At 41.1% G+C, this 25383-nt stretch overlaps 1 protein-coding gene and 1 long non-coding RNA gene across 2 annotated transcripts in view; both read left to right on the top strand.

Moving 5' to 3' along the window:
- The window catches only part of LOC146968396 (uncharacterized), a 431785-nt gene that overhangs the window by 287644 nt on the left and 118758 nt on the right, over positions 1 to 25383 (top strand). The window lies entirely within an intron of this gene.
- LOC146968409 (uncharacterized) lies at positions 15875 to 24109 on the top strand. The gene is made up of 3 exons (XR_015034213.1): positions 15875 to 16166; positions 16266 to 16388; positions 24011 to 24109. It is a non-coding gene; the product is annotated as an uncharacterized LOC146968409 (long non-coding RNA).

The following is a 25383-nucleotide window of genomic DNA, read 5'->3' on the forward strand; positions in this document are numbered from 1 at the left end:
AGAGAACCTGAGTTACAATGAGCTTTATACTATGAGGAATCAAAGACTGTCCAATGACAGCTGAATAATTGGAATCAAAAGTCAAGCAATGATGTGAAATGACTGAGGCAGGAATCGAACCCATGACCATATGATCACTAAGCCTTTACTCTGCCACTCGGCTACAGAGAGCACACTTCTTTCAAGACTGTTGTCATTCATTGTAATGTGATGATGTGCTGCAAACTGGTACAAGTAATCAAGGAGATAACAAACACCTGTAACCAATTGAAGGCGGGGGAGGAGAGCAGAATTCAACATAACATAACCAGAGTTCTTCCCTTGGATTCGAACCAGTGACCTTAGGGTTGGGAAACAGCCACCCTACCCCCTACACTACAGTGGAGTTGTGGTGAAGAGAGGTTGAGACTTTGATGAATGTGAGATTTTTCAATGATTCTTAAAATAAAGAGAAATTAGTATAAATTAGCCACACCAAGCAAGAAGAGGACTTTTTTGTGACCTGTGACTATTTTTTGGTGAATTAAAATGAATTAAAAAGCACTTAACAGCAAGTTACAAAGTTGAGCTCCTTCTCCTGCTGCTGTGAAAAAAATACATTGAGCTGAATGAGAGCAGAGAGCTCCCTGGCTGCATTTAAAAAATATTTAAAATTATTATCTAAGTCTCTTTGCATTTTTGACCAGAATTTTAGCCAGAAGACAAGTGTGGCTACAAAACTGGAGAAAATAATTTGTCTAGAGTTTAATTTGTGGCCGTGCTGACAGTTTAGCCAGAAAAACTCTAGAATGTTTTTTTGCCTCTATCCACTCTGACACCACTCTGGCTCTGCTCGTTAGACGCAACACACACACATTATAAAGCTGAAAAAAATCAGAAAAAGTTAAATATTTTAAAAAGTATAAAGAGTTAAAAAGAGAAAAGTAATGCCGATAAAGTCCAGAAAAAGCTGCACGTTTTGATATATGAATTGTTGAAATAGCACAAAGTATGAAGGACTAGAAGAAGACCGTAAAAAGGCGGAAGAAAATGGCCAAACAGAAGAACAATAGTGTGACTGCTTCAGCAGTCACACTAACTAGAAAAAGCATTTCCAAGAATGGAAATGGTGTGACTGCTGATAGCAACTGAACGCTGTTGCAGAATTAGCAAATAGTGCAAGCAGTGATCACCATACAAATGTTTGACCAAGGTTGGAATCGAACCCACAACCTCATGGTCACTAGACTTCCACTCTGCCTCTAGGCCACGGTGCACACATAGTTGCAGAGACTGTTGTCTGTTAATGATCTGCACACTGTCAACATCAAGAAAGCTTGAGAGTCAAGCTTGAATGACTTAGAATGAAAATTTCTGTGAATTTCAGGCTGAGAGCAGCAGTTTCAACATGAAGCAAGTTATCAGAAGTCAACAGAGGACAACTGGGAAAATAATTCACTATAATTGTTGTTGAGGCAAGAATTGAACCAGCAACCTTCAGGTCACCAGACCAGCAAGCTAACCACTAGGCTACAGACAGAGACAGTATGTGAGGGGTAAAGAAAACCTTTGATAAGAGGATCACTGGCTTCTGCTTAAAAAAAAAAGTAAGGAATCGAACCCATGACCTCATGATCAATAAACCTTTACTCTGCCACTTCGCCACAGAGAGCACAGACATAAGCATGTTTCAGACAGAGTTGTGGAGAATTCTCAGCATTGGGCTGAATGAGAGCAGAGAGCTCGCTGGCTGCATTTAAAAAATATTTAAAATTATTATCTAAGTCTCTTTGCATTTTTGACCAGAATTTTAGCCAGAAGACAAGTGTGGCTACAAAACTGGAGAAAATAATTTGTCTAGAGTTTAATTTGCAGAAAAAGTTAAATATTTGAAAAAGTATAAATAGTTAAAAAGAGAAAAGTAATGCCGATAAAGTTCAAAAAAAGCTGCACGTTTTGATATATGAATTGTTGAAATAGCACAACACCTAACACACTAACCATATGGCCACAGAGAACCTGAGTTACAATGAGCTTTATACTATGAGGAATCAAAGACTGTCCAATGACAGCTGAATAATTGGAATCAAAAGTCAAGCAATGAAGTGAAAAGACTGAGGCAGGAATCGAACCCATGACCATATGATCACTAAACCTTTACTCTGCCACTCGGCTACAGAGAGCACACTTCTTTCAAGACTGTTGTCATTCATTGTAATGTGATGATGTGCTGCAAACTGGTATGAGTAATCAAGGAGATAACAAACACCTGTAACCAATTGAAGGCGGGGGAGGAGAGCAGAATTCAACATAACATAACAAGAGTTCTTCCCTTGGATTCGAACCAGTGACCTTAGGGTTGGCAACCGGCCACCCTAACCCCTACACTACAGTGGAGTTGTTAAGAAGAGAGGTTGAGACTTTGATGAATGTGAGATTTTTCAATGATGCTTAAAATAAAAAGAATTTCGTATAGATTAGCCACACCAAGTAAGGAGAGGACTTTTTTGTGACCTGTGACTATTTTTTGGTGAATTAAAATGAATTAAAAAGCACTTAACAGCAAGTTACAAAGTTGAGCTCCTTCTCCTGCTGATGTGAAAAAAATGCATTGAGCTGAATGGGAGCAGAGAGCTCCCTGGCTGCATTTAAAAAATATTTTAAATTATTATCTAAGTCTCTTTGCATTTTTGACCAGAATTTTAGCCAGAAGACAAGTGTGGCTACAAAACTGGAGAAAATAATTTGTCTAGAGTTTAATTTGTGGCCGTGCTGACAGTTTAGCCAGAAAAACTCTAGAATGTTTTTTTGCCTCTCTCCACTCTGACACCACTCTGGCTCTGCTCGTTAGACGCAACACACACACATTATAAAGCTGAAAAAAATCAGAAAAAGTTAAATATTTGAAAAAGTATAAATAGTTAAAAAGAGAAAAGTAATGCCGATAAAGTTCAAAAAAAGCTGCACGTTTTGATATATGAATTGTTGAAATAGCACAAAGTATGAAGGACTAGAAGAAGACCGTAAAAAGGCGGAAGAAAATGGCCAAACAGAAGAACAATAGTGTGACTGCTTCAGCAGTCACACTAACTAGAAAAAGCATTTCCAAGAATGGAAATGGTGTGACTGCTGACAGCAACTGAACGCTGTTGCAGAATTAGCAAATAGTGCAAGCTGTGATCACCATACAAATGTTTGACCAAGGTCAGAATCGAACCCACATCCTCATGGTCATTAGACTTCCACTCTGCCTCTAGGCCACAGTGCACACGCAGTTGCAGAGACTGTTGTCTGTTAATGATCTGCACACTGTCAACATCAAGAAAGCTTGAGAGTCAAGCTTGAATGACTTAGAATGAAAATGTCTGTGAATTTCAGGCTGAGCACTAACCATATGGCCACAGAGAACCTGAGTTACAATGAGCTTTATACTATGAGGGATCAAAGACTGTCCAATGACAGCTGAATAATTGGAATCAAAAGTCAAGCAATGAAGTGAAAAGACTGAGACAGGAATCGAACCCATGACCATATGATCACTAAACCTTTACTCTGTCCAATGACAGCTGAATAATTGGAATCAAAAGTCAAGCAATGAAGTGAAAAGACTGAGACAGGAATCGAACCCATGACCATATGATCACTAAACCTTTACTCTGCCACTCGGCTACAGAGAGCACACTGCTTTCAAAACTGTTGTCATTCATTGTAATGTGATGATGTGCTGCAAACTGGTACGAGTAATCAAGGAGATAACAAACACCTGTAACCAATTGAAGGCGGGGGAGGAGAGCAGAATTCAACATAACATAACAAGGGTCGGCAAGCATCCACCCTAACCCCTAGACTACAGTGGAGTTGTGAAGAAGAGAGGTTGAGACTTTGATGAATGTGAGATTTTTTGTGAAAAAGTTAAATATTTGAAAAAGTATAAATAGTTAAAAAGAGAAAAGTAATGCCGATAAAGTTCAAAAAAAGCTGCACGTTTTGATATATGAATTGTTGAAATAGCACAAAGTATGAAGGACTAGAAGAAGACCGTAAAAAGGCGGAAGAAAATGGCCAAACAGAAGAACAATAGTGTGACTGCTTCAGCAGTCACACTAACTAGAAAAAGCATTTCCAAGAATGGAAATGGTGTGACTGCTGATAGCAACTGAACGCTGTTGCAGAATTAGCAAATAGTGCAAGCAGTGATCACCATACAAATGTTTGACCAAGGTCGGAATCGAACCCACAACCTCATGGTCATTAGACTTCCACTCGGCCTCTAGGCCACGGTGCACACACAGTTGCAGAGACTGTTGTCTGTTAATGATCTGCACACTGTCAACATCAAGAAAGCTTGAGAGTCAAGCTTGAATGACTTAGAATGAAAATTTCTGTGAATTTCAGGCTGAGAGCAGCAGTTTCAACATGAAGCAAGTTATCAGAAGTCAACAGAGGACGACTGGGAAAATAATTCACTATAATTGTTGTTGAGGCAAGATTTGAACCAGCAACCTTCAGGTCTCCAGACCAGCAAGCTAACCACTAGGCTACAGACAGAGACAGTATGTGAGGGGTAAAGAAAACCTTTGATAAGAGGATCACTGGCTTCTGCTTAAAAAAAAAAGTAAGGAATCGAACCCATGACCTCATGATCAATAAACCTTTACTCTGCCACTTCGCCACAGAGAGCACAGACATAAGCATGTTGCCATTGTAATGTGATGATGTGCTGCAAACGGTGGCAGAAGCAATTAATGCGTCTCTTAACAAACACCTGTAACCAACTGGACTACAGACAGAGTTGTGGAGAACTCTCAGCATTGGGCTGAATGAGAGCAGAGAGCTCCCTGGCTGCATTTAAAAAATATTTTAAATTATTATCTAAGTCTCTTTGCATTTTTGACCAGAATTTTAGCCAGAAGACAAGTGTGGCTACAAAACTGGAGAAAATAATTTGTCTAGAGTTTAATTTGCAGAAAGAGTTAAATATTTGAAAAAGTATAAATAGTTAAAAAGAGAAAAGTAATGCCGATAAAGTTCAAAAAAAGCTGCACGTTTTGATATATGAATTGTTGAAATAGCACAACACCTAACACACTAACCATATGGCCACAGAGAACCTGAGTTACAATGAGCTTTATACTATGAGGAATCAAAGACTGTCCAATGACAGCTGAATAATTGGAATCAAAAGTCAAGCAATGATGTGAAATGACTGAGGCAGGAATCGAACCCATAACCATATGATCACTAAACCTTTACTCTGCCACTCGGCTACAGAGAGCACACTGCTTTCAAGACTGTTGTCATTCATTGTAATGTGATGATGTGCTGCAAACTGGTACGAGTAATCAAGGAGATAACAAACACCTGTAACCAATTGAAGGCGGTGGAGGAGGGCAGAATTCAACATAACATAACAAGAGTTCTTCCCTTGGATTCGAACCAGTGACCTTAGGGTTGGCAAGCAGTTACCCTAACCCCTACACTACAGTGGAGTTGTTAAGAAGAGAGGTTGAGACTTTGATGAATGTGAGATTTTTCAATGATGTTTAAAATAAAGAGTAATTAGTATAAATTAGCCACACCAAGTAAGAAGAGGACTTTTTTGTGACCTGTGACTATTTTTTGGTGAATTAAAATGAATTAAAAAGCACTTAACGGCAAGTTACAAAGTTGAGCTCCTTCTCCTGCTGATGTGAAAAAAATGCATTGAGCTGAATGGGAGCAGAGAGCTCCCTGGCTGCATTTAAAAAATATTTTAAACTAGAAAAAGCATTTCCAAGAATGGAAATGGTGTGACTGCTGATAGCAACTGAACGCTGTTGCAGAATTAGCAAATAGTGCAAGCAGTGATCACCATACAAATGTTTGACCAAGGTCGGAATTGAACCCACAACCTCATGGTCATTAGACTTCCACTCTGCCTCTAGGCCACGGTGCACACACAGTTGCAGAGACTGTTGTCTGTTAATGATCTGCACACTGTCAACATCAAGAAAGCTTGAGAGTCAAGCTTGAATGACTTAGAATGAAAATTTCTGTGAATTTCAGGCTGAGAGCAGCAGTTTCAACATGAAGCAAGTTATCAGAAGTCAACAGAGGACAACTGGGAAAATAATTCACTATAATTGTTGTTGAGGCAAGAATTGAACCAGCAACCTTCAGGTCTCCAGACCAGCAAGCTAACCACTAGGCTACAGACAGAGACAGTATGTGAGGGGTAAAGAAAACCTTTGATAAGAGGATCACTGGCTTCTGCTTAAAAAAAAAAGTAAGGAATCGAACCCATGACCTCATGATCAATAAACCTTTACTCTGCCACTTCGCCACAGAGAGCACAGACATAAGCATGTTTCAGACAGAGTTGTGGAGAATTCTCAGCATTGGGCTGAATGAGAGCAGAGAGCTCCCTGGCTGCATTTAAAAAATATTTTAAATTATTATCTAAGTCTCTTTGCATTTTTGACCAGAATTTTAGCCAGAAGACAAGTGTGGCTACAAAACTGGAGAAAATAATTTGTCTAGAGTTTAATTTGCAGAAAAAGTTAAATATTTTAAAAAGTATAAATAGTTAAAAAGAGAAAAGTAACGCCGATAAAGTTCAAAAAAAGCTGCACGTTTTGATATATGAATTGTTGAAATAGCACAACACCTAACACACTAACCATATGGCCACAGAGAACCTGAGTTACAATGAGCTTTATACTATGAGGAATCAAAGACTGTCCAATGACAGCTGAATAATTGGAATCAAAAGTCAAGCAATGATGTGAAATGACTGAGGCAGGAATCGAACCCGTGACCATATGATCACTAAACCTTTACTCTGCCACTCGGCTACAGAGAGCACACTGCTTTCAAGACTGTTGTCATTCATTGTAATGTGATGATGTGCTGCAAACTGGTACGAGTAATCAAGGAGATAACAAACACCTGTAACCAATTGAAGGCGGGGGAGGAGAGCAGAATTCAACATAACATAACAAGAGTTCTTCCCTTGGATTCGAACCAGTGACCTTAGGGTTGGCAGGCAGTTACCCTAACCCCTACACTACAGAGGAGTTGTCAAGAAGAGAGGTTGAGACTTCGATGAATGTGAGATTTTTCAATGATGCTTAAAACAAAAATAAATTAATATAAATTAGCCACACCAAGTAAGAAGAGGACTTTTTTGTGACCTGTGACTATTTTTTGGTGAATTAAAATGAATTAAAAAGCACTTAACAGCAAGTTACAAAGTTGAGCTCCTTCTCCTGCTGATGTGAAAAAAATGCATTGAGCTTAATGAGAGCAGAGAGCTCCCTGGCTGCATTTAAAAAATATTTAAAATTATTATCTAAGTCTCTTTGCATTTTTGACCAGAATTTTAGCCAGAAGACAAGTGTGGCTACAAAACTGGAGAAAATAATTTGTCTAGAGTTTAATTTGTGGCCATGCTGACAGTTTAGCCAGAAAAACTCTAGAATGTTATTTTGCCTCTCTCCACTCTGACACCACTCTGGCTCTGCTCGTTAGACGCAATACACACACATTATAAAGCTGAAAAAAATCAGAAAAAGTTAAATATTTGAAAAAGTATAAATAGTTAAAAAGAGAAAAGTAATGCCGATAAAGTTCAAAAGAAGCTGCACGTTTTGATATATGAATTGTTGAAATAGCACAAAGTATGAAGGACTAGAAGAAGACCGTAAAAAGGCGGAAGAAAATGGCCAAACAGAAGAACAATAGTGTGACTGCTTCAGCAGTCACACTAATAAACCTTTACTCTGCCACTTCGCCACAGAGAGCACAGACATAAGCATGTTTCAGACAGAGTTGTGGAGAATTCTCAGCATTGGGCTGAATGAGAGCAGAGAGCTCCCTGGCTGCATTTAAAAAATATTTAAAATTATTATCTAAGTCTCTTTGCATTTTTGACCAGAATTTTAGCCAGAAGACAAGTGTGGCTACAAAACTGGAGAAAATAATTTGTCTAGAGTTTAATTTGCAGAAAAAGTTAAATATTTTAAAAAGTATAAATAGTTAAAAATAGAAAAGTAATGCCGATAAAGTTCAAAAAAAGCTGCACGTTTTGATATATGAATTGTTGAAATAGCACAACACCTAACACACTAACCATATGGCCACAGAGAACCTGAGTTACAATGAGCTTTATACTATGAGGAATCAAAGACTGTCCAATGACAGCTGAATAATTGGAATCAAAAGTCAAGCAATGAAGTGAAAAGACTGAGGCAGGAATCGAACCCATGACCATATGATCACTAAACCTTTACTCTGCCACTCGGCTACAGAGAGCACACTGCTTTCAAAACTGTTGTCATTCATTGTAATGTGATGATGTGCTGCAAACTGGTATGAGTAATCAAGGAGATAACAAACACCTGTAACCAATTGAAGGCGGGGGAGGAGAGCAGAATTCAACATAACATAACAAGAATTCTTCCCTTGGATTTGAACCAGTGACCTTAGAGTTGCCAAGCATCCACCCTAACCCCTACACTACAGTGGAGTTGTGAAGAAGAGAGGTTGAGACTTTGATGAATGTGAGATTTTTTGTGAAAAAGTTAAATATTTTAAAAAGTATAAATAGTTAAAAAGAGAAAAGTAATGCCGATAAAGTTCAAAAAAAGCTGCACGTTTTGATATATGAATTGTTGAAATAGCACAAAGTATGAAGGACTAGAAGAAGACCGTAAAAAGGCGGAAGAAAATGGCCAAACAGAAGAACAATAGTGTGACTGCTTCAGCAGTCACACTAATTATTATCTAAGTCTCTTTGCATTTTTGACCAGAATTTTAGCCAGAAGACAAGTGTGGCTACAAAACTGGACAAAATAATTTGTCTAGAGTTTAATTTGTGGCCGTGCTGACAGTTTAGCCAGAAAAACTCTAGAATGTTTTTTTGCCTCTCTCCACTCTGACACCACTCTGGCTCTGCTCGTTAGACGCAACACACACACATTATAAAGCTGAAAAAAATCAGAAAAAGTTAAATATTTTAAAAAGTATAAATAGTTAAAAAGAGAAAAGTAATGCCGATAAAGTTCAAAAAAAGCTGCACGTTTTGATATATGAATTGTTGAAATAGCACAAAGTATGAAGGACTAGAAGAAGACCGTAAAAAGGCGGAAGAAAATGGCCAAACAGAAGAACAATAGTGTGACTGCTTCAGCAGTCACACTAACTAGAAAAAGCATTTCCAAGAATGGAAATGGTGTGACTGCTGAAAGCAGCTGAACGCTGTTGCAGAATTAGCAAATAGTGCAAGCAGTGATCACCATACAAATGTTTGACCAAGGTCGGAATCGAACCCACAACCTCATGGTCAATAGACTTTCACTCTGCCTCTAGGCCACAGTGCACACACAGTTGCAGAGACTGTTGTCTGTTAATCATCTGCACTCTTGAATGACTTAGAATTAAAATTTCTGTGAATTTCAGGCTGAGAGCAGCAGTTTCAACATGAAGCAAGTTATCAGAAGTCAACAGAGGACGACTGGGAAAATAATTCACTATAATTGTTGTTGAGGCAAGATTTGAACCAGCAACCTTCAGGTCTCCAGACCAGCAAGCTAACCTCTAGGCTACAGACAGAGACAGTATGTGAGGGGTAAAGAAAACCTTTGATAAGAGGATCACTGGCTTCTGCTTAAAAAAAAAAGTAAGGAATTGAACCCATGACCTCATGATCAATAAACCTTTACTCTGCCACTTCGCCACAGAGAGCACAGACATAAGCATGTTGCCATTGTAATGTGATGATGTGCTGCAAACGGTGGCAGAAGCAATTAATGCGTCTCTTAACGAACACCTGTAACCAATTGAGGGTGGGGGAGGGGAGCAGAATTCAACATCACATAACAAGATCTGTCCAATGACAGCTGAATAATTGGAATCAAAAGTCAAGCAATGATGTGAAATGACTGAGGGAGGAATCGAACCCATGACCATATGATCACTAAGCCTTTACTCTGCCACTCGGCTACAGAGAGCACACTGCTTTCAAGACTGTTGTCATTCATTGTAATGTGATGATGTGCTGCAAACTGGTACGAGTAATCAAGGAGATAACAAACACCTGTAACCAATTGAAGGCGGGGGAGGAGAGCAGAATTCAACATAACATAACAAGAGTTCTTCCCTTGGATTCGAACCAGTGACCTTAGGGTTGGCAAACAGCCACCCTACCCCCTACACTACAGTGGAGTTCTGGAGAAGAGAGGTTGAGACTTTCATGAATGTGAGATTTTTCAATGATGCTTAAAATAAAAAGAAATTAGTATAAATTAGCCACACCAAGTAAGAAGAGGACTTTTTGTGACCTGTGACTATTTTTTGGTGAATTAAAATGAATTAAAAAGCACTTAACAGCAAGTTACAAAGTTGAGCTCCTTCTCCTGCTGCTATGAAAAAAATGCATTGGGCTGAATGAGAGCAGAGAGCTCCCTGGCTGCATTTAAAAAATATTTTAAATTATTATCTAAGTCTCTTTGCATTTTTGACCAGAATTTTAGCCAGAAGACAAGTGTGGCTACAAAACTGGAGAAAATAATTTGTCTAGAGTTTAATTTGTGGCCATTCTGACAGTTTAGCCAGAAAAACTCTAGAATGTTTTTGTGCCTCTCTCCACTCTAGCACCACTCTAGCTCTGCTCATTAGACGCAATACACACACATTATAAAGCTGAAAAAAATCAGAAAAAGTTAAATAATTGAAAAAGTATAAATAGTTAAAAAGAGAAAAGTAATGCCGATAAAGTTCAAAAAAAGCTGCACGTTTTGATATATGAATTGTTGAAATAGCACAAAGTATGAAGGACTAGAAGAAGACCGTAAAAAGGCGAAAGAAAATGGCCAAACAGAAGAACAATAGTGTGACTGCTTCCAGCAGTCACACTAACTAGAAAAAGCATTTCCAAGAATGGAAATGGTGTGACTGCTGAAAGCAGCTGAACGCTGTTGCAGAATTAGCAAATAGTGCAAGCAGTGATCACCATACAAATGTTTGACCAAGGTAGGAATCGAACCCACAACCTCATGGTCAGTAGACTTTCACTCTGCCTCAAAGCCACAGTATACACGCAGTTACAGAGACTGTTGTCTGTTGATGAGCTGCACTCTGTCTCACTCTGAAGTTAACGAGCCCAAAGCTGCACCTGTTGGAAACACACTGTGTCAACACCAAGAAAGCTTGAGAGTCAAGCTTGAATGACTTAGAATGAAAATTTCTGTGAATTTCAGGCTGAGAGCAGCAGTTTCAACATGAAGCAAGTTATCAGAAGTCAACAGAGGACGACTGCGAAAATAATTCACTATAATTGTTGTTGAGGCAAGATTTGAACTAGGAATCGAACCCACAACCTCATGATCACTAAACCTTCACTCTGCCGCTTCGCCACAGAGAGCACAGACATAAGCATGTTGCCATTGTAATGTGATGATTTGCTGCAAACGGTGGCAGTAGCAATTAACGTGTCTCTTAACGAACACCTGTAACCAATTGAGGGTGGGGGAGAGGAGCAGAATTCAACATCACATAACAAGATTGCTCAGCCTGGATTCGAACTAGTGACCTTGGGGTTGGCAAGCGGCCACCTTACCAACTGGACTACAGACAGAGTTGGGGAGAAGAGAGGTTGAGACTTTGATGAATGTGAGATTTTTCAATGATGCTTAAAAAAAAAAGAAGAAAATAGTACAAATGAGCCACAACAAGTAAGTAGAGGACTTTTTTGTGACCTGTGACTATTTTTTGGTGAATTAAAATGAATTAAAAAGCACTTAACAGCAAGTTACAAAGTTGAGCTCCTTCTCCTGCTGCTGTGAAAAAAATGCATTGGGCTGAATGAGAGCAGAGAGCTCCCTGGATGCATTTAAAACATATTTTAAATTATTATCTAAGTCTCTTTGCATTTCTGACCAGAATTTTAGCCAGAAGACAAGTGTGGCTACAAAACAGGAGAAAATAATTTGTCTAGAGTTTAAATGACAGTTTAGCCAGAAAAACTCTAGAATGTTTTTTTGCCTCTCTCCACTCTGGCACCACTCTAGCTCTGCTCGTTAGACGCAACACACACACATTATAAAGCTGAAAAAAATCAGAAAAAGTTAAATATTTGAAAAAGTATGAAAGATTTGAATACATCCGATAAAGTCCAGAAAAAGCTGCACGTTTTGATATATGAATTGTTGAAATAGCACAAAGTATGAAGGACTAGAAGAACCGTAAAAAGGCGGAAGAAAATGGCCGAACAGAATAACAATAGTGTGAATGCTCGGGAAATTTTGAAAGGCCCACGGGGCTACTGCCGGTTTTGCCATCTCTGTCAACATGGGAATCAAACCCACGATCTTAAGGTCAAGACAGAGCTGATCAGACAGACACATGATCATCTTTCTATAAGCACTGATATGGAGGAGCTGTAACCACATTAGGTTACCTGTGTGTGTGTGTGTGTGTGTGTGTGTGTGTGTGTGTGTGTGTGTGTGTATAATCACATGAAGTTACCTGTGTGTGTGTGTGTGTGTGTGTGTGTGTGTGTATAATCACATGAAGTTACCTGTGTGTGTTAGAGTGTGGGAGAGGAGTGCGCACTTCCGTGCGCATTTGGATGTTACCTGTGTGTTTTGATGTGTGTGTGTGTGTCTGTAACTGTAATCACATGAAGCTGGTTCTAGAGTCTGTGTGTGTGTGTGTGTGTGTGTGTGTGTGTGTGTGTGTGTGTGTGTGTGTGTGTGTGTGTGTGTGTGTGTGTGTGTGACTGACTTGACATGTTATGAGCTGCATCCTGTGTCAGTCTGATTTAGCTGTGTCTGTGTTTATAAACATTTAAACGAGCGCCAGGTGGATTGTTTATGAAGTTAACGAGCTCTGGCCTGAGAATCACAGAGGTTACCACAGAACAACAACACAGATCATGTTGCTCTAAGGACTTCCTGAAAAATTTGGTACGATTTGGTGTTTCTACAGTAAATATTTTGGAGACGCTGGCAGTTTTAAAACATCAGTCCGTTCTGCTTCTCTCAGAAAATATTTGTATTGGAGTCAATGAGGAGCAGAGACAGACGTGGCCGCACTCAGAGGCTTAAGCCTTGGTTATACTTTCGCCTGGCTCCGTTGGCAGTTGGCGCGCGCACCTCGGCAGAGCGCACAGGCGTTTATACTTGCCGCTTTCACCGTTGCAATATTCGTAGCAAAGACAGGGGGCGGTAGATAAAAAAATACAATAGGAAGTAGCAGAAGCTAAAACTAAAAACAGAGAAGAAGTAAGCAGGATTTCTCCTGTAGCTCTACTCTTTACCTTAATTAAAAAGCTCCGGTGTAATTGTGATAGTTAACTACATGATTTGAAAACCAACCGTCCTTGCAACATCAGTGTAGTAGTTATATAACGTTATCGATCGCTCCATGTATTGATTTTTCGCCGGCTTGTTGTAAACAGATGCACATGGAGGAGAGGAGGGACCGGATTTGCATAGTTCCTCGAGTTCTGGGTCATTTGATGGTCTTTATAACTTAATTACGAGTTGTACAAATGCTAGAGCGTACCAGCTCAGCCAGTCTTCCCTCAAATTCATCCATTTTGAACCGAGCGACACTCGCGCGGTGCGCGCCAAGTTTCAAAATCCTGGAGGTGCGCGACAGCGCGACGCACCAGCGCGCGACGCCGTCGCGAGGTGCGCGTTTACGTCATTTGTGGCGCGCGAGCCTCGCGCACTCGCGACTGCGTCGAGCATAAACCAGGCTTTATTCTGTAAATTTTGTAAGTCTCTCTGATATTTTGAGCACATGATATGAGAGATAACAAGTTTGTCTTACAAATTCTGAAAAAATTATGTGTGTAGAGTGTAAATTGTGGCCGGGCCGAGTGTGGAAAGAGAAAAAATCTGGAGTTTTTCTGGCATCTCTCCCACTCTAACCGATGATGTCACGCGCTCTGATACGAACATTCCGTGCAATACACAACCATTATAATCTCATAATTTCTCCAAAAATGATCATGGTCATTGAACAGGGATTGATCAAAAACTATATGACCTATCAAAACGTGGAGTAATACACCAATACACAAGACTTGTGTCTACTGTTTAAAGTTTAAATGGAGTCTCTAGGTGAAAGTATGCCTGAGCAGTAGACGTTTGTTAAACTCCAATGATTGGTCTTTTTCGCTCTTTTTTTTCCGCCCGTCCCATTGACTTCTATGCAAAATTTTGAGCAGTTTTTCACAACTAACGTCGCGAAAAATTCGTAAACTGTTGAGAAAAGTAATAGCATACCGATCCCGATCAAACCGCACGTTTTGATATATAATTTGTCCTGCAACTAGTAGCGAATCGAAAATCGTCCGGAAGAGGAAGGAGAACTAGATAAAGTAGCATTTCCTGATGGAAATGCGTGTGAATGCTGAAAGCAGCTGAACACTGTTGCAAAATTAGCAAATAGTGCAAGCAGTGATCACCATACAAATGAGGAATCGAACCCACAACCTCATGGTCAGTAGACTTTCACTCTGCCTCTAGGCCATAGTGTACACACAGTTGCAAAGACTGTTGTCTGTTGATGAACTGCACTCTGTCTCACTCTGAAGTTAACGAGCCCAAAGCTGCACCTGTTGGAAACACACTGTGTCAACACCAAGAAAGCTTGAGAGTCAAGCTTGAATGACTTACAATGAAAATTTCTGTGAATTTCAGGCTGAGAGCAGCAGTTTCAACATGAAGCAAGTTATCAGAAGTCAACAGAGGACGACTGGGAAAATAATTCACTATAATTGTTGTCGAGGCAAGATTTGAACCAGCAACCTTCAGGTCTTCTGCCCAGTGATCTAACCACTAGGCTACAACCACCAAAGTTTTGCCTCCCCTCTGATGTATAAAGAGAATGAACCAGCTGTGTTAGACATTGTGGTATCATATGGAATTTTCTGTTAGACAACCTGACCACTGCATGAATGACTGTACCCTCAGCTGTTGCTGCCTTAGGCACAGCACAAGTCTTGTTCAGTCCTGCCACATACAAATCAGAAACATCGGCAGAGTCAAACGAATGGTCCCCAGAAAAATTCTCGATCCGTCAGATTGTGGAATTAGAAGCTGCTCATTGATAGTATTGTAGCAGCAAAATTCACTAAATGCTTCAATATTGTGTGTAGTTTTGGAAAAAAAACTGATAGAATATCTTCTCTCTCTTCAGGCCAATCTCTATTAATTGGTTCATCTCAACCAATAGCGGCAACAATTGGTGATGACATCATTTTGCCCTGTCATCTTGAACCTGCCGAGGATGTTAATGCCTACACACTGGAGTGGTCGAGGTCTGACCTGGAGTCCAGCTTTGTCCATGTGTGGCGTATTGGTCATGAGCTGATAGACATAAAACATCCATCGTACTCAGGACGAACATCACTGTTCACTGATGAATTGAAGCACGGAAACATTTCACTGAAACTGTCCAGAGTGAAACCTGCTGATGAAGGAAGATACAGATGTTATATACCAGACAATAAAGAAGAATCCTTTGTTGAGATTCTTGTCGGTAAGTAGTAAAATACTGATTTCTTTCATCACAAAAGATAAGTAGTCTGAAAAGTGACATCTAGATGATCCAGTGTGGAAATAAGCAGAGTGAAGTGACTTGAAACACAAATTACATTTTTTTTTCATTCAGCGTTAAGAGTGTTAGATTAGGATCCAACTGTTGGTTAATTTTTAGGTCTTCAATGACCAAAAAGAAACTGTGGTTTGAGTAAAAGACTGAATCACTTGTTTAAATCAGCTTCCAGATGGAAAGAGAGTTAAGTAATTATGAATGGCATCAAAATATAAAATTATAGCTTCACAGGTATTCACTTGATGGTTGGATTTGTGACTCTTATTTTGAATGTCCCTCTTGTCCATCTTCAGGTGCTGCTTCCTCACCTGTCATCAGTTTAGCAGGGACTGACAAAGACAAGGGGGGAGTGGTGTTACAGTGTGAGTCTAAAGGCTGGTATCCAGAGCCTGAGCTGCTGTGGCTGGACGCTGAGGGAAAGCTGCTCTCTGCTGGACCTACAGAGACAGTCAGAGGTCCTGATGTCCTCTATACTGTCAGCAGGAGAGTGACTGTGGAGAAGAGACACAGCAACAGCTTCACCTGTAGAGTCCAACAGAAGACCATCAACCAGACCAGAGACACTCACATTCATGTTCCAGGTCAAAACTCTACATTTAAACACTGTGTTGGTTTCAAACAGCTGAGGTCTAGTTCTACACAAACGCCATCTGATCTGATTGTGTGTTGTCTTATTTCAGATGATTTCTTTAAGGTCCAGTCCAGTTCTTCTCCTGTCAACACTGGATTGGCTGTTACTTTGGCTATTTCCATCATGATTACTCTCTCACTTGTCTTTTTTATCTTGAAGAGACAAAACATCAGTAAGTCACAAATGAACTATGGAAAGACTGAGTTGTTCTTTTCTTCTCCATTGCTGTTCACTGGTTTGTGGTAGATTTGAAAGCCAACCAACACTGCTTCTTATAGGCCAGTCACCAATCACAGACATTGATGAAAGCTGAGCCATTTTACCCTTGTTAATACCAAATTGAGTTGAAATGTTGAAAGTGCAAAAATTACCAGCATGGCAATTAATCCAAGCAAATATATACAGTATAACTATCACTATGTGAATACTGTGCAAGTGGGCCTAAGTTTTTACACATTTTGTAGGATAATTTTAAAGCATAACTTACTATTCATTTAACAGATATATTATTTTATGTGAAATATGATTTACAATTACACAGTCTTCATAAGATTAGATAAAGCCCCAGTACGGAGGTTTTAACTGGATACGCAAAAGTCTCTGGTTTCTGCTGATGTGTCTCTGTTACCTACAATAGCAAATGAGCCCATCAGTGTAAAGATACGCTATTTCTAAGTAGTCTAATTCTATAACTCTGGTCGGACCTCTGACGAAATGATATGAAGAGATACAGTGCCTCATCCATATGGATATCCGCTTTTGTCCACAGGGGCCGCCAAAATCAACACTAAATGAAAAGTCTGTACAGGGGCTTTAAGTTTATCGATTTGAGGGTCCATCCTTTGCCCATTATCACCAAAACTATATTTTTTATCTAGCTTTTAGGATCAACCAATCACAGCTTTTGAAATGATGACTCCTAGCAACGGGGGTCAACCACACCTCCTCACTAAGCCTACCACACACATAAAGATAATCTATCTGATTTTGCCCCCAAGGACAAAAATCGCCAGATTATTTTAGGCTCTTAAGGCCCTTTCACACCGCGGATGTAACGAATAAATGACACAAAATTGCGAAATATTCGGCGGCGAATATTTCGCATCAAAACCATTCACACCGGGGGCAACACGAATATGCGACAGATGCGACAATTAGATTCCAAAGTTTCACTTTGCGACGGGTGGTTCTTCGCCTCCATGTCATGTCTTTCATCTGTTTATTATCCCTCACGTATTCGCTAATGTCTTGTTACCAACTTTACTCAGCACAGCAGCTCACTGTCTGATCACTGATCAATATCTGATCACTATCCTGACAGTATTGCTATTTCTCTTCTCTCTCTCTCCCCCCCCCCCCCCCTCCCGAGACACAGGTTATCTACATTTTTTACATTAGCGGCCAAGCACGTGTCCATGCGCCCGTGTCCGGGTCCGTGTGTGTGTGTGTGTGTACGTGCGGTGCGACCGTAGGGCCTTTAGGATTATTTTATGAGATTCTCCTGTGGTGTGTGGTGTGTTAAGAGCTAAATTCTGCAGACAATCAGCCCGGTAAACCTTCGGCACTGATGATCGTAAATATTTAACCCTCTAGGCGCCAGAGTTTAATTGGGAAAATATTAAGTTTGGATTTCAGGATTTCACAAGGGTGTAGCTTTTAAAGGGATAGTTCAACATTTTGGCAAATTGGCCCATTGCCATAATCGCTATAGTCATAGCAGTAGGTTCGTTACCTTTATTTGTCGGTGTAAGCTATTTTTAGAACGGTGGAGCGGAGCGGCAGGCTGCTCAGAGCTATGCTATGGAGGCTAATGGAATTTCTTGGTTTCCCTCATCACACTCATCAAATACAAAATCCCAAAACTCCAAAACGCTTTCGTGGACAAGTTGTGACCTGCACAACCACCACGCTATGAGATAATAACAGAACGTTACGAAACGGAGCCGTTTTCAAGGTAAATACAAGGTAAATACAGAGTCTGCTTGCTGAAAAATTGTCCCTGAACGCAACACGCATCAGCGGTTTTGCATGAATTTACCTCGAAAACGGCTCCGTTTCGTAACGTTCCATTATTATCTCATAGCGTGGTAATTGTGCAGCTCACAACTTGTCCACGACAGCCTTTTGGAGTTGTTCGGTTGTGTATTTGATGAGTTTGATGAGGAAAACCAAGAAATTCCCTTAGCCTCCATAGCATAGCCCTGAGCAGCCTGCCGCTCCACTCCTCCGTTCTAAAAATAGCTTACACCGACAATTGAAGGTAACGAACCTACTGCTATGACTATAGCGATTATGGCAATGGGCCAATTTGCCAAAATGTTGAACTATCCCTTAAAGTGGTTAGAGATAAATCTATGGTGTAAATGAGAAAAATATTCACAATGACCTAAAGTTTGTGACAGGAGTAAATGTACTCATCTAATTTGCATATTGTGACGTCACCGGGTGGCAGCTGAAGTGTTCATCGGTAAGTCACAAGAACAACACCGTGGCTCAGAGGGTAACTGTTGTTTACTGGAGATCTCAGGCACACATTCACAGGTACAGCGTGTCACATCAATACCCGTCCGGGTTGCTCACTGCGCTACTTATCAGTTCCCACTCATCACACTGCATATCACAACATCCCCCCTGTTTAGCTGGAGTGCAACACAATAACCTTTACTATACATTTCAGTTACCCCTCTATTTATCTCATCATCAAACATCTATTCAATCTATCAATGTCACCGTTAACAAAAACTACAATTACATATCACCACATTTTTATTCTACATTTTCCTCTTTAGTGCTTGTGCCGCCAAATAAACCCAAAGCAGAATGAAAAGAGTCCTTAGAGTACTTTACAGCACTGTATTTGATGTTATCTCTTACTTCACACATTATAACGGTCTGGTTTAATCACAGCTCGTCCAGATCTTGTTTGCACAGCTTTCAGACCTCTGGGCTCCTCCCTGTTGATATCCGTCCCACAAGTTGGTGTGGGAGATACTCCTGCTGGTTGTGCCTCTGCTGGTTCACTCTCACAAGTCTCCTCCAGAGCTTGTGGCTCTGCAAAACAGACCTTCACTGGGCTCCTATGTGCATGTGAGTTGTAGATTTCCCGCAGATGGCTCCTACTGCGTCTCACCTTGTTGCCATTTGGTGTCTGGACAATGTAGCTCCTTGGCTCGGTGCACTTTTCCAAGACAACTGCTGGATTCCATGTTCCTTTGTCTTTGTGCAGCACTGTTACATGCTGTCCTGGACATAGTGGGGGTAATTCTCTGTGGCTGCTGCGATCATGATGTTCCTTCATGTCTACAACCCTCTGCTGTAGGTGGAGTCGGTGTTCCTCTTTACCTGGGTCACCTCTACTCGGCAACAGGGTTGTGACCGGTCTCCCAAACATCAGTTCAGCAGGCGATGGCAGCTTGCTGTCGATGGCAGTCGCTCTGACCTGCAGCAAAGCAACATGGAGATCCTCACCTTTTTTTAGAGTTTTCTTTACAATTGATTTGATGTGTCTCACATGCCTCTCAATGAATCCATTACTTTTGGGGTAATGGGGTGAACTTGTGACATGTTTGATCCCCCACTCTGTTATAAATTTTCGGAATGACTGCCCTGTGTACTGTGGTCCATTGTCTGTCATTATCTCATCAGGGCGCCCAAACAGAGACATGCACATCCGCATCTTTTGTGCCACTGCATGGCTAGACACAGGCACAGGCATTTCCTCCACCACTGGGAACTTAGAATATCTGTCCACGATTAATAAAAAGTGACGTCCATCAATCTCAAACAGATCGGAAGCCAAAAACTGCCAGGGTTTTGATGGTACACTGTGTGGGTGAAGAGGTTCTTTTGGGTTTGCATCTTGATGCTCCACACACACACTGCAAGATCTACACACTCTCTCAATGTCATCATTCATTTGAGGCCAATACACACTTTCTCTTGCAAGGCGCCGTGTTTTCTCTATGCCCTGATGGCCAACATGTAGCTGCTTTAATATATCATCAGTCATAGTGTCTGGGATGAGTACCTGTCTGCCTTTGAATACAACTCCTGCTTCCATTGCCAGTTCATCTCGAAAAGACCAATAAGCACGGAGGTCTTTTGGCAGGTCCTTAATGTTGTCTGGCCATCCATGTATGATCAGCTCCCTCAGTGCACTAAACTTGAGATCTTTGGCAGTTTCTTTTCGGAGCACATCCTGTTTTTCAGAAGAGAAATTTATTAGTGCAACAGTGTACAACTCTGAATCCTCAATTTCCACCTCTACTCCATCGATGCGCTCATCCAACTCAATTTCACCATGGTTTTCAGGATTTGGTAATCTACTGAGAGTGTCTGCCAGAACCATTTGGGTTCCAGGCCTGTACATAACTTCATAGTTGTAGCCTTGCGTCTTTAACAGCATGCGCTGGAGCCGAGGTGGTGCAGCATGCAGCGGTTTTGTACATATAGTAACCAGCGGCTTGTGGTCTGTTATCACAAGGAATGACTTCCCATACAGGTAAGTGTGATAACGCTGCATTCCATACACAATAGCAAGCATTTCTCGCTCTATGTTACTGTATCTGGACTGACAGTCAGTTAGTGTTTTAGAGCCAAAAGCAATGGGTCTATTGTTTTGCACTAAAGCTATGCCCAGCCCCTTCTGTGATGCATCGACCTCAAGGGTTAGGGGTGTACTTGCATCATAGTACTTCAGACAAGCATTCTCTGTAATCGTTGACTTCAGATCTTCGAAACACTTTTGGTGATCCGTGTCCCATGTCCATGGTGCATCATTTTTTAACAATCCCCTCAACGTGTGTGCTTTGTCTGCAAACTTGGGTATGTAGGGTGATAAATAATTTATCATTCCCATAAACCTATGCAGTTCGTCTTTGTTTTGAGGGGTCGGCATTTTTTGTATGTCCCTGATCTTCGCCGGATCTGGTCTGATGCCTTTGTCTGTGTACATATTACCAAAGAATGAGATGCTTTCCTGCTTTATTGTGCATTTGTCACTGTTGAACACGATACCTGTTTCAGCCGCACGTTCCATCAGACTGATCAGGTTTTTGTCATGCTCCTCCTCGCTCTCTCCAAAGACTGCGATGTCATCTGCTATGCTGACAACACCTTTGAGCCCCTCCAGAATCTGGTCCATCTTGGCCTGGAAGAGGTCTTGAGAAACACTTAGTCCAAATGGCAGGCGTTTCCAGCAGTATCTGCCAAATGGAGTCCGAAATGTTGTTAGCAGTTGAGAGTCTTTTTCAAGATGTATTGACCAATAACCTGCTTTCGCGTCAAGTTTGCTAAATATTTTTGCATTTGCAAACATTGGATTAAGTTCTTCTACTGTTGGAATCTTATGTGGGCATCTCTTAATGCTGACATTTAGCTTTTGGGGGTCTAAGCATATGCGCAGAGATCCATCCTTTTTTGTACTGTATGCAAGACTGGAGCACCAGTCTGTATGTTCCTCAACCTTTCGTATCACATCTTGTTTGACTAATTTGTTCAATTCAGCCTGTAGTTTGTCTTTGATGTGAATGCTACACTTACGTGGTGGATCAATGAAAGGTTCAGCATCTTCTTTCAGTATGATTTTAGCTGTTCCACTGAAATTTCCGATTTTATCAAACTGATCCGGATATGCTTTTTTCAGATCTGCACTCGTTGATATGCTCTTTGGTGCTTTTGTTTTTTTCGTTTGTACTTTTTCCACCACTGTGTCCACATTAACAGTCACAAGGTTTAACAGTTCACATGTTGGTAGCCCCACTACTGCTGGGCCTGGCACATCCACAACATAGAATCTGGCATTTGTCCACTGAGAGTCTTTATACTGGCATGGAATGTCAATAGTCCCTAGGCAGGTGATTGTATGCCCACTGTATGCTGTTAATCTTTTATAATTTTTTCTCAGCTTTTTCTGGATATCCGCCCTTTCACCATACATCTGCTTGAAAGTGCGTAGTGGGAGTGTGTTACCTGATGCGCCAGTATCAATCTTGAGACGTAGTGTGTGTCCACGGTCTGGTAGGCCAGGTGGTTTCACATTCAGGACTGAGTAGGCCTCTTCTCTGGATGGCTTGCTGTGGATGCTATACATGCATTTCTCACTGATAGTGACAGAATGAAACAGTTTCTGGTATGTGTATTCTTCGTCAGTGTCATTGCTCTCTATAGCATCAACATGAGACTCACGTCGCCTGCCATAATTTTTTGAAGTCTGCCAGCGTTGTTTGTATTGTGGTGGGGGGGACTTACTTCTCTGGCTTCGACTGGAGTGTTGCTGTCTCTGACGTTTGGTCTTCTTACAGCACTTCGCCCAGTGACCTTTACTACCACAAGCAGAACATTCATCATTATATGCAGGACATTGACGTGGTTTGTGACTAGTGCCACAGTTTCGGCAGGTGTACCCTCTGTCCACTGCATGGATTTTCTCGCTGTGTGACATGCCGAGTTTGTGCAACTGTTCATTGCCTGCTGATAAGGCTTCATATTTTCGTCCTTCTGAAAGTACTTCAGCTAAGGAATAGCCCTTGGGTTTGCCATAAAGATCATTCCTCAGAGCATCATGTGGTGTGCTGGCAATAATGATCTCAATCAGACATTCGTTCAGCTCTTCGTCATTAAATTGACATTTTTGTGCTAATGTTCTTGCTCTGGTCACAAAATCGTCAATGCTCTCGTCTGATTTTTGTCTGTATTGCATTAAGTGCAATCTATGGATTCTGAAGTTCACGTTTAATTTTAACTGACCTTCAAAATAATTCCATAGATTGCCAGGCACTCTCTTCTCGTCCTCACTGAGACCACTGGCGTTTAGCCTTTTCAGCCCTTCATCTCCGATGCCACGGCATATTTTCCTTGCTTGTTTAGCTGCATCTGTTATTTCTTCGTCCTCTATATAGAGGGACATCTTTTGTTTAAACAATGAAATTGCCTCACTCAGATCCGGTTCGGACCAGTTCATCGTTGGTAGATGCGATGCCATGGCGTCTTCGGTTCCTCTCCACACAGTGGCGGCTGCCGTCGGTTAGCTTAGCCTCGTTAGCGCAGCTGCCGTCGGTTAGCTTAGCCTTGCTAGCGCAGCTGCGGCTCGCCGGCTTGCATCTACTCCTGTGATTATCCACGGATGATCCTCTTCGTCTCTCGTCGCATCTGTAGGCTGTCCATTACCACTGCCACCATGAAGTGTTCATCGGTAAGTCACAAGAACAACACCGTGGCTCAGAGGGTAACTGTTGTTTACTGGAGATCTCAGGCACACATTCACAGGTACAGCGTGTCACATCAATACCCGTCCGGGTTGCTCACTGCGCTACTTATCAGTTCCCACTCATCACACTGCATATCACAACAGCAGCCCCATTGGATTACGTGACTTCCAGTAAAACTGAATTTGGAACATATTTACACAGGAAAAAAAATTATATTGACATCTCATCCTCAAAGTAAAGGAACAGGGGTCTGATTGGAGTACATTTACAGCCCCCCGTGCCGGCGGGACTGCTCGCCCGCTTCGGCCCGCCGTATGACAGACTTCCCCCCGGCCGGGGTGGGGGTGGGGGGGGTCTCCCGATCGTCGGTGGCACCGGGCCCCCCCCCCCCCCCTGGCCGGGAGTCTGTCATACAGCGGCTGAAACGAGCGAGGAGTCCCGCCAGATTGAGAAAATATTTATGTTGGCTGCTAGGAGATTCTCAGAATCTTTAGGAATAGGGACCCAGGTGTTTATTTTTAAACTCTCATATCAAAGCAAAGAAAGTGATTGTATTTTATTTTGTAACTGTTTTGGTTTTACACAGAAATCAGGAGAAACCAGAGGGATGAAAGTGATGGAGGAGAAAGAGAGAGGAAGAAGCTCCTGACAGAAGAGACAGTGGAAACGAAGAATGAGAAAAAGATAAACGAGGAAAATATGAAAAATGTTGTAAGTTAAGAAACAAGAGTTTTCAGTCAAGAGAGAAAAGGAAATAAACGTCTGAGAGAGAGACATGTAAAAACAAGGTTTGAGAAAAGTAAAGAATTAATGGTAACACTTTATTTTAAGGGGTCCTTGTTCCTGTGTATCTACCTAATTAATTACAGTGTAATTACCTATGTAACCGTATGTAATAACATGTACTTACATTGTAAATACATAGTGTATTTTGGTGTACTTACAGGTCCTTGTTACACTTGTAATAAGAAATGCTTGTGCAGGGAGAGGCCACTTTGGCATTTCTTATTACAAGTGTAACAAGGACCTGTAAGTACACCAAAATACACTATGTATTTACAATGTAAGTACATGTTATTACATATGGTTACATAGGTAATTACACTGTAATTAATTAGGTAGATACACAGGAACAAGGACCCCTTAAAATAAAGTGTTACCGAATTAATAGATTAGTTACTTCTGAAGGATAATGATAGTGGAAATTATGCTTTTGAAATTATCCAAAACAAGTTCTCTTTTGTTGTCTTTGTTCAACTGACTCATGTTTCAATTAAAGAACCAGAAATCTGAGCAGGAGAAGAGGGAGGAACAACAGAGGAGGGAGGAAGAGGAGGAAAAGAAGAAACTGGAGGAAGCTAAAAACAGAGTGGAGACCCTGAGAGAGCAACTGGTGACCAAGAATAAAGAGGTTGGTCTCCTCTTCACTAACTGACTGATTTCAGTTTGTTCTTCAGTGTCTAACAGTCGGTTTACTCTCCTCCCAGATTAAAGAGAAACAAGCTGAGCTTCTGCAGCTCAGTGAAGACAATCAGAGGACGGAGGACGAGCTGAAGAAGCTGGAGGAAAAGCGAAACATCAAGAACTCAGAGGTTTATTTCTTCATATTGATCCTTCAGCACTGATTCACATCTAGTTGATGTTCTTCATCTCTCCTCCACTCAGTGACATGATGTCTCAGATAAAGTCCACTGGCTGTATAATGAGCTCCTGGGTTGTAGAACTGAACAGAGACTTTAAAGTGGTCATCATGTCTCTGTCTGTCTCTGTCTCCTCCCTCACAGCTGCAGACGATCAAAGATGAACTAAATAAGTGTTCCATGTTTTCTTCGGTAAGTCCTGACAGCATGAACCCAGTGAAACTCTGTGATGTTCCTCATGAACTAAACACCAAAGTCATTGATGATCTCATCAGCTTTTCTCAGCTGTAGACTGTGAATGAGATCAACACTGAGACAC

The sequence above is a fragment of the Trachurus japonicus genome, chromosome 18 (genome assembly GCF_045865225.1).
Source record: "Trachurus japonicus isolate A0001 chromosome 18, Traja_1.0".
NCBI lineage: Eukaryota > Metazoa > Chordata > Actinopteri > Carangiformes > Carangidae > Trachurus > Trachurus japonicus.